Source organism: Hyla sarda, chromosome 1 (genome assembly GCF_029499605.1).
Source record: "Hyla sarda isolate aHylSar1 chromosome 1, aHylSar1.hap1, whole genome shotgun sequence".
Taxonomy (NCBI): Eukaryota; Metazoa; Chordata; class Amphibia; order Anura; family Hylidae; genus Hyla; species Hyla sarda.
In genome coordinates this window covers 377,459,503-377,475,858 of record NC_079189.1, presented here as the reverse complement: position 1 = coordinate 377,475,858, position 16,356 = coordinate 377,459,503, and the positions used below count along the sequence as shown (strand labels likewise).

Genomic DNA, 16,356 nt, shown 5'->3' with positions numbered 1-16,356 from the left:
GGGTTGTAGAGGGATTTACATGGGTGACAGAGGGGCATAATGGGGTGAGAGAGGGGTGTAGAGGGGTGACAGAGGGGTGTATGGGGTAGCCATGGGGTGTACAGGGGTGGCAAAAGGGTTCAGAGGGGTGACAGAAGGATGTATAGGGGTGACAGAAGGGTGTATGGAATAACAGACGGGTGTCCAGGGGTTACAGAGCGATTACGAGGGGTGACAGAGTGGTGTAGAGGAGTTAAAGAAGGGTGGGGGTGCACTAGCTGTAAGCGCTGCCCCTTCCCTCCATCCACAACATTCTGCTGAGGGACCAGGGAGAATCCAGAGTCCAGAGCTGCTCCACAGGAGAGGTAGGATACACGAGGATTGGAGCTGCAGCATCACCCATCCAGGCACTGCACATAGACTTCCCTCCCGCCAGGCCAGCATGCCTGTGACTCAGAGGTGTGCAGGCTTGGGCAGAAAAATAAAAAAATGTTAGCACAATATTTCCCACCAGAGTGTCCTGGCATCCTGGTTGGGAATCAATGCCTCAGTGTATTGTGTGCTGGACCCCCTTGCGCCCCCTTGCAACAGCGCACCTGTGGAGATCACCTCATTCGCCTCATCAGAGCTACAGCCCTGATTACAGAACATACAAGTGAAAAAACACAAACTTAAAAAAAACACTAAAATCTGTGATAAAAGTGCTATCAAAAAAAGAGGTAGTACTATATGTGACAAGGTCATCAAGGGAGGATTTCAAAGGGGAGCAGTTTAAGTTGTAGAAATTTTTGCAACAGTCCGTTCCATAAACCTGAGTGAGGGGAACTCTGACGACAATGCACTCCAGTATGCTTACAACAGAATTTGTCTACAACACCAGCAGGTGTGTACTTTTGGCTAGCCTTTCACAGCCCTCAAGACTTTAACAGAGACAAAATAGTACACCACTGAGATGTACATATGTGGTATACCCTTATGAGGGGAGGACAATGCGCTCCAGTACGCTTAAAACAGTATTTGTGTACAACACCAGCCAGTTTGTACTTTTGGCTGATCTTTCACAGTATTTAGGCCCTTAAGACTTTAACAGGAACAAAAAAGTACACCACTAAGATGTACATATGTGGTATGCACTTATGAGCGGAGGACAATGCGCTCCAGTACGCTTAAAACAGTATTTGTGTACAACACCAGCCGGTGTGTATTTTTGGCTGGCCTTTCACAGTATCTAGGCCCTTAAAACTTTAACAGGAACAAAATAGTACACCACTGAGATGTACGTATGTGGTGTGCACTTATGAGGGGAGGACAATGCACTCCAGTACGCTTAAAACAGTATTTGTGTACAACACCAGCTGGTGTGTACTTTTGGCTGGCATTTCACAGTATCTAGGCCCTAAAGACTTTAACAAGGACAAAATAGTACACCACTGAGATGTACGTATGTGGTATGCACTTATGAGCGGAGGACAATGTGCTCCAGAACTCTTAAAACAGTATTTTTGTACAATATCAGCCGGTGTGTACTTTTGGCTGGCCTTTCACAGTATCTAGTCCCTTAAGACTTTAACAGGAACAAAATAGTACACCACTGAGATTTACGTTTGTGGTATGCACTTATGAGGGGAGGACAATGCGCCCCAGTACGCTTAAAACAGTATTTGTGTACAACACCAGCCAGTGTGTACTTTTGGCTGGCCTTTCACAGTATCTAGGCGGTTAAGACTTTAAAAGGAACAAAATAGTACACCACTGAGATGTATCAAGTGGTATGCACTTATGAGTGGAGGACGATGCGCTCCAGTACGCTTAAAAAAGTATTTGTGTACAACACCAGCTGGTGTGTACTTTTGCCTGGCCTTTCACAATATCTAGGCCCTTACAACTTTAACAGGAACAAAATAATAGTACACCACTGAGATGTACGTATGTGGTATGCAAATAGAGAGATCATCCAGCTCTCCACCACCGCCTCAGTGCGCGGACTCGTGCGGACACCACGTAGACGAATAATTGAAAAAGTAGAACAATGTCCAGCACAAAGCACGATGCAAGATGGAATTTATTGTAGATACACACAGCAAACAGCAACACGGATCATGGAGTAGAGTGACGCGTTTCAGCAACCTTAGTCGCCTTAGTCAACCTATTCCATGCCCCATGTCCTCACATGTGGACCGCACTAAATGGAGTTTAATGAAGAGATTCGCGCGATCGAATTGCGGCGATATATGCATTAGTTGTGAATCGAATTTTCCTGAAATTCGTAACAAATTCAAATTTCTCAGATTAGATTCGCTCATCTCTAATTATGACTTATGATGAGTTACTGAAAACATATCACAGGCTTTACTTAGATAAGGTAGGTTTTTCTAGATACAATTCTTATTTAAAGTCAACAAATACACCTGAAAAGCAAATTTTGCATGCTTTCTCAGTCTTTACTTTGTGGGCTGGTAGTAAGATGCACATCTGTGTGAACCTTGTGAACACCTCTCCGACACAGGGACACATGACCAGTTGCTAGACTACATAAAAACAGTGTATTATTTTTATGATAGTTATATATAAAAGCACAATGCCATTGAATAGTCAAATCTTTTATTTTGGTCTGATTATGTTTAGTGGGTTTGCTATGTTGTCTTCACAGCTAAACGGCAAGATATAGCACTATTCAACACATATTGTGGACTGAAAAATGTACTAATTTTACATGAGTTATGTTCAATTATAGTTAGAGGTGTACAGATACCACTGTTTTTTGTATTTATTCAGGTCAAGTACAAAAAAGGCCCATCCTCTCATGCTGTCCAGTAGCCATCTTAGAGAACCTGTAAAATGTATCTTACATTTAGCAAATACTATTTAAAGAAGCAGTATAGGATTAGTTTGTTTGCCCACAACATTTACACTAAAAACCACTAGTCCATTGCATTACTGTAACTGGGTCATTTGATCTCCCACCTAACCCATTGAAAATCAGTGTTTAATGTGTCAGAGGAAGTGGCCTTACCTGGGTCAGCTGACCTCCTGTGAACTGCAAGAGGATATCATCACCTATGAGATCCTTCTCGACAGCCCAGAGACTGCTCCCTACCCCTTCCAGCTATTTTTATGGGATCAAAAAATATAGTAGTTATACATTTCCCTCAAAGCTGTGTTTAGACATTGCATTTTTGCTACTTTTTTTCTGTTTTTGCTGTGATTTTCTCAAAATTGCAGTACAAATTGTGCTGTTTTTCTGCAGTTGTGCAAATCATGGTAAAAATGCATATTATTATTTTTTTAAATCTCAGCAAAAACACCACCAAAAAGACAGTAAAAATATGTGAATAATGCTGTAAAAATTAATGTGTGAAAACAGGTTACAGGCTTCAAATCTTCCTAATGCAACCATGTTGTAAATATAGATGAAGTCACTTTTGCATCATATTACTATATTCTCATCATGATAATATTTCTCTTAAAAAAGCACTTTCAATAAGAAAGCAAATCAAAGCTGCATATAGTGTAAACTGACCCCAACCCACTTATCACTTATGTCTAATTGGTTCATCTGGGTAAACTCCAGCACTAGCAGCCTAATTACCGTAGGTGCATTCATGAGACTCCACCCCCTCTCTCTGCAAACCAGAGGCTTCATATGAAATATAGCAGCATAAGCTAAACATCACCTAAAAAAGGTAAGCACAACACATACACACAAACCTCTACCTTATTCTGTATAATAAATTCCTGGAATGCATCTTTAATAAGCAACAATGTGCACAAAAAGCACCATGAATGTTTGCTTTCTGCAATAAAAATAGGAGAAACTACAGATTTGCTGATTAACAAAAATAGGGGTGCAGGCTTTAAAGTGTGTACCCCTCTGTGAACTATTGTACTTCCTGGTACTTTTTGGTTTCCCCCAAGTGGATCTAACTGTGAATTATGTTGAAGAGTTGACCCTACTGGATGAAGAATCGTGTTGCTCAAACTTGCTCCCTGCGCTACAAACCCCCTTTGATCTAATATTAGAGAGCGTTTGTAGTGCATAGGGCAAGTTTGGGCAATGTGATTCTTCATCCAGTAGTGCCAAGTCTTTAACATCCCAACCACTGTATTTCCTTCTGCGTTTTCCTTTCCTTTGGCCTTTTCCTTTGTTTTGCCACAGCCTTGCCCCTGTAATACAAACCCCCCATGATCTAATATAAGAGAACTTTGGGGGTTATTTATCAATAATAGTCTTGGCTAGATCATTTTTGTTGTTTGTCGCAGTGACCATGATAAATTTCATGCAGATCTGCACCCAGATCATTTTCTACTGCCGCTTTCAGATCATGTCTACTCTTCTTCTGAGGAGCTTGTTTGTCTGTGTGTTTGGTTTTATTTGTTTTAGTTTAAATTTTAAGGCAAATTAATGTCTAATAGAAGGTCTGCAAAGAGAGTCTTCCTCACATATGAGCAGTAGCTTACCTTGCCGCAGGCCAGGAAAAAAATAAACTTTATTGTTCGAGAGATGGATGTTTTAGTTGAACAGGCATTTTTTTTATCTACCTTTCACATTTTTTTTTTATAATGTTATCATAACTTTGTCAAATATTTTTTTAAACTTGGGCACATGAAATTGTGAGATGTTGGTCATTGATAACAATCTTATTGTTTCTTACGTCTTTACCATTCCTTTTTTGTACCTTAAAAAATATATCTGATTGTTTCATATGGACAACTGCTTGATTTTTCCTATGTGCGTTTTTAAAAAATGTTTAACTTTTTTTTGACATTCTTCTTCTCTACCTTATTCTCTCTCTCTTTCTTGCTCCCTTCCTTTCTCCATCTCTTTCACTCTGGCTGATTTTTTATTTTTGGCAAACAGACAGGAGTAGTAATCTTTTTTTAGAGCTGGTCGGGAGGTGGTCTAGATTTGCGGATATTTTTGCTCTATTTGCGCAAAATTTATGCAAAAATAAAAAACACGCAGATAATAAATTCATGACCACTGCATCCGTCACTTCAAAAAATGGTCTAGCAACACCAAAAGGTCAAAATGACAAATTTTTGAACTTTGAAAAAAAAAAAACACTGAAAAAACCCGCAATTATCGCAAAAATAACAAAAATGTGCAAATGTAGACCAAAAAAGCAATAGAACACAATGATAAACAACCCCCTTTATGTTTGGACTTAAAATGCAAAAATAGATTCCTTTATACATTGAACACCAGGAGTTATGCCAAAGCTGTTGTAATTTGGACAGAGCAGGTACACAGCAGACCCTGGTAGACCACACTGAGATTTTCTATCTTCAGCAGCTCCCATTATTGGACTATTTATCAGCAGAAAAGTCATTACAAGTTAGCTGTTACAGTCCTTGCTCAAGACTATGCCGCATTGTCAACAGCTCATGCTGTGTGAAAGAATTGATTCTGCCTTATAGATGTCACACTTGGTTACACTATGACCAAGTAGCCTGTGTTAGTTCAGAGTGATAGAAGCATTGTACCAGATAAAGAACACATACTAAGTTATTTTCTGTTCTGGTTGATGCGCAGAAGGAACAGATTGTGTGAGGACATGATGGTGCCGGCCCATGGTGAAAGTGAACAGTGGACACCTGCAGACCTGGATGTAGCGGCACTGAAGGAAAATAGAGATGTACAACCAACTTGTAGTCTGGTGACTAGATTCTCACACAGGGAATGGGAAAATTAAAAGCACTACCTCTACAGGTGGGAGATCGGACTGCTGTGTGCAACAGAGGCTCCAGAAAGCCCAGGACACTGTAGTGGAGCTGAAAAGTCCCTCTGAAATTGTACAGCAGCCCCATTCTAGCTGCTCACCAGAACCCACTACAGCTAGACTGCCTGCAACAGCATGAAGGTGGCACCATCGCAATAAAGGCCAGGGCCATTGGAGAGAATAGAAAAAGTCTCCTTACAGGGATATTCTCACTTGAGCAAGTTATCCCCTATTTAGAAGATATGAATTCACTTGCGTATAGGTGGAGGATTGACCAGTGGGACCCCCACCAATCCCCAGAATGGAGTAAAATTGCATCCCCTAATGAACAGAGAAGGCTGTGCATGTGTGGCCACTGATCCATTCATCTTTATGGGCTTTACAAACATTTCTGAATGCTCCTTTCAGTAACAAACTTGTGTTGCAACTTTACTCCATTGTGGGATCAAATTGGGTCCCAGCGTTAAGACTCCCCCCTCATCCGCTAGTTATGCCCTATCCTATGGATAGGGAATTACTCTTGCAAGTTGTAATAGCGCATAATTATTGTTTAGTGTTAATGATAATCGGTTTATGTATTATATTAGCATTGACTGATTCTGACTTGGAAATCTGCAGCATTTCTTTTGAACAGTACTCTTGTTTGTTCATGGTTAATGTTTACTCTCATCCAAGAAAAATACATGCTGTACAAAGACACGATATTTCCATGATAAAAGCATACCTCTGGAGGTGTTTCCAGTGCACTTACTGAGGATAGGAGCATTTCTCCTGCGTGTTTCTTCAACATTCTTGCTTTTGTTTGTCAGCTTGGTATATTACAGTGAATAGGGGTTTGAATAGCCTCTTTCACCATAAAGCGTTAGGCCACCTGTGTACAGCAGAATAGTAAATGAGTTTTGCCAAAGGAAAGTTCTGATAAAATAATATGCAACTCCACCTCTAACTTATACCTCAACCCTTACTTGTTTTCCAGTAAGTAAATTAGAATGAGTAATGTCACATTCTTAGCAATACCATGACCATATTTCTAGCAACAACAAAAAAACAAAAAACAAGAATTAACTCCTAAGAAATTGTATGCAGTCTTTCTCTCATAAATACTGACACTTATACTCCAGACCTCGGATATGTAAGGTAGCTGTATGGTTTTCTTGTGTGCTTAGTAATGCCAACCAGCTAGTCACTTAGAGAGTCCTCCACACTCCCTTTCTGTTGGATCCCCCTATTAGACAATCGTAGCAGAGTGAGTAAACTGGGCGTGATTCCAAAGGCTGTAGGTTAGAGACAGGTCCAATAGACTTTGGCATGGCATGAAGCCAAACACTGCTCATTGTACAAACCTTTTTGGGCTCTTCCTTATGTCCTTTCTGGAGAGCAGACAAGTTTGCTTATGAGCTATAAATCAAGGTTGAGGTTCTAGTCTATCTGCTGTGTGTATGGAGAAACAAACATTTGGTAGCATTTATGTTCCACACTTTGAAGAGAAAACAAACTTGTTCTTCCCCCCTGTCACTACTAGTAAACTACACTTTCTACTACTCTTTATTATAACTTAAAAGGGTTGTAGAGTATAGAAAACTAATTTTTATATTTGCTTTCATGTATTTGGGAATTGTATGTTAGTATACTTTAGAGAGGTTTCTTTTTAGGCTCCTTATCTTTTGTCCAGAATGAAGATTGGATACCAAGAGCAATCTGTTTTTTTGAGGGGCTGATGTTTTCTGCATTTTTAGATGATCCATTGATTTTAATGGGTCCTTGTAATTCATAGTTTCTCCTGCAGTGATTCTGCAGGAGTTTTCTGGAACTATACTGATTGATGGACTATCCACAGCCATTAATCGCTGATCAGTAAGGCAATGGCACGTGGCACTTCCACCTATCAGCTGTTCGGCATCCCGAAATATATACAGTGAAAGGGGCCAGAAGCCCTGCACTATTTATTGTGTAGTAGTGGCACTGAGTAACTATAGCTCAGCTCCCATTGAAGTTCAGTGCATAATGCAGGGCGCCAAACAGCTGATCAACAGCTAACTAGCGCAGCCTAACTATGAGGTCTAGGCCAATACAGCCTGGAAACATCACTCCTTTTGGGGAGAAGCGCCCTGCGGCCTCTAAAGACTGCTGAAAAAGCTAGAGAAGATGTCCATCATTGCCAGGTAACCTGCTGGAGTAGGCAGGTGATCATTTTTTCTCCTTGGGAGGTGGGGGGTTGTCCTTCCTTTAGGGGGTAAGTTAACTACAGGGGGGCTTTATACAGGGAGAAAGCTACCTACAGGGAAGCCTGTATTTAGGAGAAAATGTTCATACCTCTTTATGGTCCTCATGTACTTTAGCCAATGCTAGGCTGAACCCACAAACTTCACAAGTACAAGCTGACTCTCCACTGTACATAGGGGCCTCATAACGTTCCAGTTCAACTATGCTTTTGATCAGGAAGAGATAAACCACTGCCATAACTGTCTGGCAGAGGCTTACCCCTGCTCTTTCTATTAAGATTACATGAATGTTTGGCTGTGAATGGGGAGATCGGGAGCGATAGCTGTTGGTCAAATGAACATTCAGCTGACACCTTTTGAAAGTGCATGGCCACCTTTAGGACATTTCCCCATAGTTAACAGATGATTGTTGAGAGTACCAGCAGAGTGTGCTTTGTGATCAGCTTCTTGTCATGGAACAAGTGAAGATTGTTCAAAGTGGACAGATCCTTTCCTGAAAACTATTGTTTGCACACTTGTCTGAGAGGTCTGACTTGTCACAAAAGAGCCAAATTTACATATGTATATGCATCATGTCTATAAGCTTGGCAGGTACAAAAAATTCCCCCATATTTATCAACAAAACCTGCAATTACACTTTGTAAATGTGCCCCAATTTTATGCCCTGTTATTGTCACTTATCGTTCTGTAGTTTTCCACAGAGGCAGCTTCCTTTACATACACACTCTAAATCTGTCTATGTAAGTAAGAATACTTGATGATTTAGGCTAAGATGCAGCTTTTCCACCCCCTAGTGGTAAACAGCATGTGTAGCATAAATTCTCAAATCCTTAAAGTAACATGTCGTAGACTACTGTTCTTTCTCTGAGACTCCTTCACATTGGTTTATTCAGAATGTGTATCACATAAATTTTGAATTTGGCCAACAAGCGTTTCAAAACTGGCTTACATAGTACCATACAGCTGTGTTTCTGGTGCAGAGTTTGTATTAAAATATTGCAGGAAGCCTTATCAGATTTGTCATGTATTGCACCGTATCTTCAACTTGAGGCATTGTTTATGACCAGTACATAAAGCATTACTGTCATGTGGTGGCGGGTGTTTGGTGCGGGGCAGACGTTGTTACCCTAGGGGCAGATGGTATTAACCCCTTGTAATCGTGATGCCAGGGCGTGGTTTAGCCTATAACCACCCGATGGTATACTGTTGGATTCTGGGCTAGGCATAGTATATCACATAAGTGAGTACACCCCTCACATTTTTGTAAATATTATAGTTAGTATGGATCAGGCTGCATGAGGCTCCCTACCCTGATGCCTGTGCTAACGGGGCCCATCGGCATGTACGCTACTTCTCCTCGTATGTGCAGCTTACGACATTCAGGTGATCTCTATGGCCACAAGAGAACCCTGTGCACATTGGACAGGAAATAATAGACATAGACATGACACATTTTGTAGACTGATGTGGACTGAATATACATTGGCTATATAGCTAACGGAATATGACATATGAACATTTTTGTACACAATATATAGTATGTACATTACTGACTATTTGATATTTTTATTGACTTTCCGTACATGAAATTATATACTTTCTAATGACTAGACAATAATAGTATATTTTTGACTGCTGACTATTATATACATAAGCATTATATACACTAACGTGCATTTTATGGCAATGGGGTAAGTAGATACGCTTTTCCTGATGGGATCAGGATACCTCCTGTATAACCGCCATAGCTAGCATAAACATTAGACACAATAGACATTTTGCGCAAACATTTTATATACATTTTATTACAAGGTGTCCCAGTGAATCAACTTCACAATAATACTTATTGTTGCATATACTTGTGCAAAAACAGGAAACAATATATTACTCTTTGCATGGAATAATAGTACCGCTCTACAGTTCTGGTACTCAAGAGTCTGTAGTAAAGGATCAAGGCTTGAGCCGGGCACATAAACTTATGCAGAATGGTTACAAGTAGTTCTTGGTTAGTCCACCAGGTGCATTTCTTGAACATTACGTTGAACCTGTAAAACAGTAGTGGCCCTCCCACAAAACAGTTGTCAGTCTCATGACTAAGTTGTAATAAAAAGAAACAAGATTAACAGATGTGAGCTCATCCTGGAAATTTTCCATCCCAGCCTCACATGTCAGGATGCTTTCTAGGTTGGGACATGAAACGGGGACCATGGGACTGTGCCCCCTCTAAGGGACTCACTCGTGTTCCAAGACACTTGAGAAAGCTTGGAATCAGTTATGGTGGGGCTCACTGTTACCACCATCTGTATCGCAGCAGCTTGCGCCACTGGGGGACTAAGTGTTGGTGCATGTTGGGCCGGCCAAACTTCCTCCCCAGCAGGAGTAGGCCGAGGCACCTTGGTTGGTGCCCGTTGGGTAGGCCAAACCTCCTGAATGCTAGGAGTAGGCCTAGGCACATCTATAGACTTCTTCTTTGAGCCAGGGTGTTACTTAGGTGCCATGACGGGCACCTCAGGCAGAAGCTCTTCCTCCTTGACTTGAATTTGACTTCTGGCTTGTGGAGGTAGCAGCCCGAAGGGATCCGACTCCCAATCCTCAGAGGGGAAGCAGACAAAGGAGAACTGTGTGGGGTTCTTTGGTCTTGTCACTGCTGCCGCTCATTCTCCACTTGCACTGCGGACTGGGGTGTACTCCACTATCTCTCCGCTCTCTAAGGAGTGTAGGGAGATAGTTTCTCTTGACTGCCCAACGAGTCACAAGGACAGTGCCCCCATGGTAGCAGTCCATTAAGGTTCCCAACCCCTGGATTCAAATTTAATTACTGTGGCTTTTTGCCTCTCCAGGGGTTGTTCTCCTGCTCTGGGCCATACTCCCGCCTCCTCTGTGCCTTCAGTTCTTCTATGATTGCAGACATCTGGGCTTCTTGTCTGGCCCTCTCGGACACTGCTGCTGGGACAGGGTGATGCTCCTTTCCTGGCAGAGGGAGGAGATACTGGTGCATATATTCAATAAGTTGTTGCTCATCGCCAAACACCCACTCTGGAAGTGGGGGGGATCTGGGGCGTGCTGCGGGTTTCTGGGCCTGGGGGGGGGGGGGGGGTGGACTCTAGGCTGGACTGGCTGGAAAAGGTAGAAAACACGGCTTCCGCCGGAGTACTCACATCTGACTCTTCAGTTGGTATCTTGGCCCAGGACCCCCAGGATCGGTGGTGTGGAGACAGTCTCACCGGCAACGCTCCTCTGAATCATGCGGGCGTTCTGCCCTCAGGAGTTGCTTCCAAAGGCTGTCTGGGCATGCTGGGAGTTGTAGTTTTGCAACATATGGAGGGCCACAGTTTGGAGACCACTATACAGTGGTGCTCAAGCTGTAGCCCTCCAGATGCTGCAACACTACAGCTCCAAGAATGCCCAGACTGCCCAGGCATGCTGGGAGTTATAGTACTGTAACATCTGACCCTTCAGATGTTGCAGAACTTCAACTCCCAGCATGCCCAGACAGTCCCAGCATGCTGGGACTTGTAGTTTTGAAACATCTGGAAGAGCACAGTTTGTAGACCACTATACAGTGGTGCCCAAACTGCAGCGCTCCAGATGTTGCAAACTCCAAGCATGCTCAGACTGCCCAGGGATGCTGGGAGTTGCAGTTTGGTAACATCTGGCCCTTCAGGTGTTGCTGAACTGCAACTCCCAGCATGGCTGGGCAGCCTGAGCATGCTTGGAGTTGTAGTTTTGCAACATCTGGAGGACTACAGTTTGGACACCACTAAACAGTGGTCTCCAAACTGTTCTCCAGTTGTTACATAACTGCAACTCCCAACATGCCCTTCGGCTGTCTGGGCATGCTGGGAGCTGTAGTTTTGCCAACAACTGGAGGCACACTGGTTGGGAAACACTGCCGTAGGGTAATTTTGGTATTAGAGGCAAAGGTAATTCTTGCCTCCGGGTCCATCCCTATGCAAATCCCTAATTTAGGCCTCAAATGCGCATAGCGCTCTCTCACTTTGGAGCCCTGTCGTATTTCAAGGCAATAGTTTAGGGCCACATATGGGGTATTTCGGTACTCGGGAGCAATTGCACTACAAATTTTGGGGGTCTTTTTCTCCTTTTACTCATTATGAAAAGGTAAAGTTGGGGTTTACTCCAGCATGTTATTGTAAAAAAAATAAAAAAAATTACACTAACATGCTAGTGTTGCCCCATACTTTTCATTTTAAAAGTAAAAGGAAAAAAAGATCCCCAAAATTTGTAATGCAATACTCATCGTGTATGTAAAATGCTCTGCGGGCACACAAGAAGGCTCAGGAGTGATAGCACCATGTATATTTGAGGTGATTTGTACAGGTATGGCTGATCGTTACAGCGGTATAATGAGCCTTAACACCCCCCAGGTGTTTGAAGAATTTTCGTTAAAGTTGGACATAATTTTTTTTAAATAAAATGCTTGTGTTATCCCAAATGTTTCATTTTCACAAGGGGTAATAGGAAAAAAGCCCCCCAAAATTTGTAAAGTATGAAAATGTGTAAAGTATGTAAATGCCCCATATGTGGAAGTAAAGTGCTCTGTGGGTGAACTACAATGCTGGGAGCTGTAGTTTTGCCAACAACTGGAGGCACACTGGTTGGGAAACACTGCCGTAGGGTAATTTTGGTATTAGAGGCAAAGGTAATTCTTGCCTCCGGGTCCATCCCTATGCAAATCCCTAATTTAGGCCTCAAATGCGCATAGCGCTCTCTCACTTTGGAGCCCTGTCGTATTTCAAGGCAATAGTTTAGGGCCACATATGGGGTATTTCGGTACTCGGGAGCAATTGCACTACAAATTTTGGGGGTCTTTTTCTCCTTTTACTCATTATGAAAAGGTAAAGTTGGGGTTTACTCCAGCATGTTATTGTAAAAAAAATAAAAAAAATTACACTAACATGCTAGTGTTGCCCCATACTTTTCATTTTAAAAGTAAAAGGAAAAAAAGATCCCCAAAATTTGTAATGCAATACTCATCGTGTATGTAAAATGCTCTGCGGGCACACAAGAAGGCTCAGGAGTGATAGCACCATGTATATTTGAGGTGATTTGTACAGGTATGGCTGATCGTTACAGCGGTATAATGAGCCTTAACACCCCCCAGGTGTTTGAAGAATTTTCGTTAAAGTTGGACATAATTTTTTTTAAATAAAATGCTTGTGTTATCCCAAATGTTTTATTTTCACAAGGGGTAATAGGAAAAAAGCCCCCCAAAATTTGTAAAGTATGAAAATGTGTAAAGTATGTAAATGCCCCATATGTGGAAGTAAAGTGCTCTGTGGGTGAACTACAATGCTCAGAAGAGAAGGAGCACCGTTAGGCTTTTGGAGAAAGAATGTGTCTGGAATTGAAGGCCATGTGTGTTTACAAAGCCCCCCGTGGTGCCAGAACAGTTGACCCCCCACATGTGACACCATTTTGGAAACTACACCCCTCAAGGAATGTAATGAGGTGTACAGTGAGCATTTACACCCCACAGGTGTCTGACAGATTTTTTGAACAGTGGTCCGTGAAAATGAAAAAATTAAATTTTTCATTTGTACAGCCCACTGTTCCAAAGATCTGTCAAACGCCAGTTGGGTGTAAATGCTCACTGCACTCCTTATTAAATTCTGTGAGGGGTGTAGTTTCCAAAATGGGGTCACATGTGGGGGATTTCTTTGCTGTTCTGGCACCATGGGAGGTTTGTAAATGCACATGGCCCCCAACTTAAATTTCAGCAAAATTCACTCTCCAAAAGTCCAATGGCGCTTCTTTTGTTTTGAGACCTGTAGTGCACCAGCAGAGCACTTAACATCCACATATGGGGCGTTTTCTTAATTGGGAGAAATTGGGCTTCAAATTTTGGGGTCCAATTACCCCTTGTGAAAAAGAAAAACTTGGAGTAACACTGTAATTTTAGTGTTAAAAACATCAAATTTTCCATTTTTACGTCCAACTTCAATGCAAAGTCGTCAAACACCTGTGAGGTTTTAAGGCTCACTATACCCCTTATTATGTTCCTTGAGGGGCTGTAGTTTCCAAAATAGTATGCCATGTGGAGTTTTTTTTTACTGTTCTGGCACCCTGGGGACTTTATTAAGTCAACATGCATCCCAAAAACCATTTCAGCTTTTAAAAAGCCAAATTTTGCTCCTTCTCTTTTGAGCATTGTAGTGCGCCAGCAGAGCACTTAGCGTCCACATATGGGGAGTTTTCTTAATCGTGAGAAATGGGGCTTAAAATTTTGGGCTACATTTTCTCCTATTATTCCTTGTGAAAAAGAAAAATTTGGGGTAACACCATCATTCTAGTGTTAAAAATCAAATTTTTTATTTTCATGTCCAACTTCAATGCAAAGTTGTGAGGTGTTACGTTTCTTAAGGGCTGTAGTTTCCAAAAAATAGTATGCCATATGTTTTTTTTTTGCTGTTCTGGCACCCTGGGGACTTGCTAAATCAAACATGCCACCCAAAAACCATTTCAGCAAAATTCTCTCTCCAAAAGCCAAATTTTGCTCCTTCCCTTCTAAGCATTGTAGTGCACCAGCAGAGCACTTAATGTCCAAATATGGGGCGTTTTCTTAATCGGGAGAAATTGGGCTTCAAATTATGGGGTACATTTTCTCCCATTACCCCTTGTGAAATATAAAAATTTGGGGTAACACCATCATTTTAGTGTTAAAAATCTAATTTTCCTTTTTCACGTCCAACTTCAACGCAAAGTCGTCAAACACCTGTGAGGTGTTAAGGCTCACTATACCCCTTGTTAGGTTCCTTGAGGGGTTTAGTTTCCAAAATAGTATTCCATGTGGGGGTTATTTTGCTGTTCTGGCACCATGGGGGCTTCCGACATACAACATGGCCCCCAAAAACCATGACAGAAAAATTTGTTTTAAAAATACGTTTCCCTTTCCCTCTTGAGCCATGTTGTGAGCCCGCAGAGCACTTTATGTCAACATATGAGGAATTTCCATACTCAAGAGAAATTGGGTTACAAATTTTGTGGGGCTTCTTCTCCTTATACCACTTTTTAAAATGAAAACAATGGGGCTACAAGGAATGCAGAAATTTAAAAAATGCTGATATTGATTTTTCTCCTCCACTTTGCTGCTATTCTTGTAAAACACCTAAAGGGTTAATAAACTTTCTGAATGTTATTTGAATACTTTGATTGGTTTAGTTTCTATAATGGGGTCACTTATGGGGTATTTCTTACAGAAAGGCCCTTCAAATCCACTTCAAACTTAACCAGTCCAGATTTTGAAATTTTCTTGAAAATTTTGAAAATTTCTGCTATACTTTGAAGCCCTCTAATGTCTTCAAAAAGTAAAAACATGTCAACTTTCTGATGCCAACATAAAGTAGACATATTGTATGTGTGAATCAATATAAAATGTATTTGGAATATCTATTTTCCTTACAAGCAGAGAGTTTCAAATCTATAAAAAAGCAAAATTTTCAACATTTTCATGAAATTTGGGGATTTTTCACCAAGAAAAGATGCAAGTAACGACAAAAATTTACCACTATGTTAAAGTAGAATATGTCACGAAAAAAACTATCTCGGAATCAGAATAAACGGTAAAAGTATCCCAGAGTTATTAATGCATAAAGTGACAGTGGTAAGAATTGCAAAAAAAGTCCTTAAGGTGAAAATGGCTACTTAAGGGGTTAACAACAGGACTTAAAGACATATTCACTTAAATACAACACGTTAACCCTTTATATGAACCATAGTGTGACGAGAGTCCTGAGGAGTGTGGGGCCAGGGGACTGGGACTGAGTCCACCTAAAAGGACCAAACAGTGTACAGAAGGGCCACTTCTGTACTGGGCCACCACATATTCTTCAACCCAGCTATATTTAGATATCGGAAGGTGTCTATGTGCCGACTAAACTTTTAACATATCTTTGTGACGTGATTTTTTTTCCCCTAATGACAGTAACATTTTAACAATACCGCACATCACAGACTGAAATGTACAAAGACATCTATATAAACATCTGACACAAGGTTACTGCTTTACTTAAAGGGGTGCTCTGGTGGAAAACTATTTTTTTAAAATCAACCGGTGCCAGAAAATTAAACAGATTTGTAAATTACTTCTATTAAAAAAAATCTTAATTCTTCCAGTACTTATCAGCTGCTGTATACTCCAGAGGATGTTGAGTTGTTATTCTCTGTCTGATCACAGTGCTCTCTGCTGACACCTCTGTCAAGAACTGTCCGGACCACGAGAGGTTTGCTATGGGGATTTGCTCCTGCTCTGGACAGTTCCTGACATGGACAGAGGTGTCAGCAGAGAGCACTGTGGTCAGACTGAAAAGACAGTTGCTTTACATATAGCACAGCTTTACTCCCAGGAGAAGAGAGCCATCTCCTTGTGAGCTGTCTGCCATTTTATAACACAGCAAATATGTGGCCTTATATTTTAG

The 16,356-nt window shown here is 41.4% G+C and overlaps 1 protein-coding gene across 1 annotated transcript in view; it reads left to right on the top strand.

Annotated features, from left to right (window-relative positions):
* Positions 1-16,356, top strand: part of RASEF (RAS and EF-hand domain containing) — a 112,225-nt gene that overhangs the window by 70,912 nt on the left and 24,957 nt on the right. The window lies entirely within an intron of this gene.